Genomic DNA, 4339 nt, shown 5'->3' with positions numbered 1-4339 from the left:
TCCAGAAAAGCCTCAGACAGGGTGGCAAGAGACATCTCCTGGGAATACCACCAACTCTCCTGCCTTTTGTGGATTTAAAATCGCAGTTGCCGTGTTCCGAGTGACCACCTCACTCCTGAGGTATGGGATGAAGGGAGCGTTGTCCCTTCCCAGCTGCGTGCTGGAGCACAGCACCAGGTACCATGGCATGTTGTCCCCAGGCAGTGTCATCAGTGGCCACAGTCGGGTCACCCAGCGAGCCACGCACCGGCCTGGTGGCACAGGACCCATGGGCAAGAGCAAAGGCGCAGGTTTAGTCACCCAGGGCATGTGAGACCTTCATGGTCCACTGCCAGATTTCAACATACTTCAGGAAGCCACCGCTCAGTAAGAATCGTATTATACCCAATGGACTATACAAAATACAGACGAATCTAGTGGTCTTCCAAAAATAAAATAAAAACTGGACCTGCTGTTTACTCCAGTTGTCTATTCATTACAGGCAAAGAGTTTCAGTGTTGCTCCTCCTGAGGTGCTGAGATACACCTGCTGTGGCGCTTCCATTGCAGGCTTGCTATGACCCAAGTCACTGATACTTCCTAGTTAAATCACTTCAGACAAATGCAGTGAAAGCCAATAAATCAACGAGAGAACTGTTGACTGGAAATGTTTCCCTATTCCTGCCACCAATAAAAGCAGCCAGCAATCTGCTGTGTTTGCAGGGTGAAACAGAGTACAAACTTTTTAATCCTCAATCCAGAGCTCGCCTAAAAGATTAAGGGCCAAATATTCCTCTAATTTACACCAGTGTAAATTTAGGGAAATTTTGCCTGCGTTAACGTACCTCGAGGTGGTGGATTTTGCCTCAGATCTCATTATTTGTTGGGCTTTTATTTATATTCAGCCACCGTGTGTATACACATATACAAAGCAGTAATTTCTGCCTGCAATGAGAAGAGAGTGGAGTTTGCTATATAAATCAGTATTTCTCAGTCAATATGTTGCAACCCCTGAAGGGGTTATAAAAACCATCTGGGGGCTTATAAAGCACTGAAAATTTTATAACAATCTAAAGCAAAGAAAATGTCATTTCTTCCACTCTCCATATAGCAGCACCATTCTCTTGGCAACCGGTCAAACCCATACACGAAACAGTAAATTCTATAGGCTTATCACTTTTACCATAATTTTTTACTTTAGCTTTATAAAACATGTATGGGGAACTGTGAAGTTTCTTTTATGTAGGATTTCCAATCCGAACTGCTTGAGAAATGGTGCTCTAAAATTTTTGGCCTCAGAAGGCAGTAGTTTTCATTAAGGGCCTCCGCCTTAGTCTTCTCCTAAGCTGCTTGTTAAAACTACAGCCTATTTTGTCAAGCTTAGGCTTGTTTGTGTTGGAGCCAGTTTTTCTATTTTGCCACAACTTTCTGCCTGTCAGCTTCCTCTTTAAGCCTAAATCATACAGGGAAACATCAACATTTCCCTCTGTGGGAAGAGATGTTTTGCTTCAAGTGGAAAAAATGGATGAGATTTCCTGTATCCTCATTAGCAACTTGGTATAAGGTTTGAAATCTGCCCTTCTAAGGTGAGATACCATCTGAGGAACCTCTGTACTTTCAAGTGTAGCCTCACAGCACATGCAACTTGTAAGTGAATTTTGCTTTCAGGTACGCATCTTTAATTTCTGTGCATAGGTACTTATCTATGAAATTAATTACAGCAGCAACCAAGTATATCCCACGTGCACCCACCTAAAGGAATCTATACCGGCTCTTCCAATGCCTCCTGTGCCCGAGTTTCTCCAGCGGTTTAAGCCACTCTCGCGCCTGGTGGCTGCTTTGTTGTTGCAGTGGCTCCAGCATTGAGCAAGCCTCTCAGAAGGCTCCTTCAGAGAACAAATTCAGAAAAATAACCCTTAGTGTTGGGTTTTTTCCATGCCAGGATGAGGTGGGTCACACAAGGGCCTGGCAAGCAGCAGAGCTAGTGAGACTCTGAGGGGTAGGGGATGGTAGCACTCCCCTTTTGGCAGCTGTTAGGTTGGGTGGGCCAATCTCATGCAGCTTCACCCCAAACTCCTCTTGTCTTCAACTATTTTTGCCTGATGCTTGAATTTTATAGGAATGAGTCCTCTGCTGATGCTACGTACTTAACAGGTGTGATGCCTTGCTCTTTCCAAAAAGAGTGACTAGTTAACTGTTTAATGGGCTCAAATCTGAGCACTCAAAGCATTTGCTAACGAGGAGAAACAGTGATTTCTTGCCTGGGTGAGGGTTGCCCACAGCTAGAAACTGAAGTAGCTGTGGGCTATGCGGTAACAAGAAAGGGGAGGAACAGCATTGCCTTCTGGCTGCAAGCCTTTAGTTCCAGTTTCACTGGATTGGAACTGTGCTGTCCAAACCGGGTGTAATCAAAACTGAGCCTATTTCATGGTAATTTGTTTGGAGCGTAACTTCCCTTATCCCTGTCCTGTTTCTGCTGAAGAGAGACTACAAAGTTAGCACCTGCAAAGGCTGGGCTTGGAGCCAAGCTGAGGGCATTTCGGGGCTTGGCTGTTGGCTTAGGCCTTCAGCCTTTCGGACTAGAGCCAAGATTCTTGCCCCAAGATGTGGGTGCAGCTGGCTAGTCATGGTCTGGCTCTTCTGTCTCCTGTCCATAAGACAGATTGTACCAAAAGGTTCCTAAAACCACTCAATAACAATTTTCCTTGTGGTTTCCATGATGTCAAGCAGTTAGACAGGAGATCTGACACGGTCTACACAGCTTTCTGTCTTCATCCATGAGAGACGATCGATACTCAAAGGTTGTCCCTGCTAATATGAAAAAACATGCAAAAGGTTGGGTTTTTTGCTGTTGTTTTTAATTCATCTCTATTCTGAACTCAGAAATGGACCTGCATTTGTAGAAATGATGGTATGAAGCATTTTGGGAAGAGGAAAAGACAGTATTTTTTAAATTAAAATAGCAAAACCAAGCTAGTTAGTAAATGGCTAGTTAGTACATAGCCTAAGAAATGTCCACCTTAGCTGGCACTGCCCATGAAGAAACCACTTCTCAACAGCCCAGCCTGCTGGTGCCAGCACCTTGTCTCAGCCAGATACCCCTTGCCCTGGTTGAGGCTGAGCTCCTCACCTCCACAAGCCACCATGCTGTCCCACCTCCCTCATCCTGCCCGACAGCGTTTCGGTTCCGCCCAGGCATGGGGGCTCTCCGCAGAGAGAGCCCACCTCGGCGGACACAAGGATCTCCACCTTAAAGACCACCAGCAGCTACCACCGCTGCTGCTCCGGCTCCTGCCAGGAGATGGGTTGTTGGGGTTTTTTTTATCCAGAAGAGTCCAAACTCCTGAGGGAAGAAATGTGGTTTGCTGCATACTCGTTCTGTTTCTTCAAAGTTGGACTGTGACACACATGAGAAAGTCTTTGGAAAACAGGGACAGAAGAGATGACTTCACAAGGCTGTGTTGTCCTCTGCCGGACCAACACACTGCCTGGTTCTCTGGGGCTGTCAGCAGCTCCGTTTTGGTATGAATAGTGGAAATTCCCTCTGGTGCTTTGTCAGCGGAGGAGTCTGGGGCTGTCAGTCAGTGTTAAGCCTCACGTGTGTTCTCCCAGGATGACACCTCTGTCCCGCCATGCTCCCGTGCCGTTTCACTGGAGCAGCAGCTCGCCTCCCTCAGATCCCCCCTCGCACGGTTTCTGAAGGGTAAAACCCCAGCGCCATATGAGGGGCGTAGGTCCCAGGCTGCTAGCACCCATTTCCTTGTCCCTGCTTCTAGAGGACATGGGTGCAGCGGTCCCAGCCCCGGGGGAGCGTGCAAGAAGGCCGGGGTGGGGAGAGGAGGTGCCCCTTTGCCTGAAATCCTCCTGTCTTCCTCAATGCCGCCACCAGGAAGGGGCCTCGTGGCAGCGGGAGACGTTGTCCTCGGTGGTCTCCATCCCCTCACTACCCCCTGCTTCGTTAGGGTCCTGCCGGGCAGGGCCTTGCCCCCGTGGGCACCACCACGGCCGCCTCCGCTTCCCCTTCTCCCCGCCATGCTGCCCCAGGGAGAAGGGTGAGAGCTGCCGGTGAGGCTCGGGAGGGACCCTGGGGCGGCTGGGGCAGGGGCACAGCCATGTTGGGGGACAGGCCCGCAGCTGGGGGTGAGGGCCCGCAGCCGGCCGTCCCCGGCACGACGGGCCCTAGGGTGCCACTGGCGCCACGGGGCACCGCCTGTGGCGCGGCACTCCACGGCCAGGCCGGGCTGCTCCCCTCGGACGGGCTCGGAGCTACCCGCTTCCTCCCCTCCCCGCTCCGCAGCGGGCAGCTCTGCCCGAGGCGGGCGGGCGGGCGGCCGCAGGGCTCGGCGGAGGGGCGGGCGGGC

Source organism: Larus michahellis, chromosome 6 (assembly GCF_964199755.1).
Source record: "Larus michahellis chromosome 6, bLarMic1.1, whole genome shotgun sequence".
NCBI classification, from domain to species: Eukaryota; Metazoa; Chordata; class Aves; order Charadriiformes; family Laridae; genus Larus; species Larus michahellis.
The sequence above is the reverse complement of the archived record's forward strand: the minus strand, read 5'-3'. Positions refer to the sequence as shown.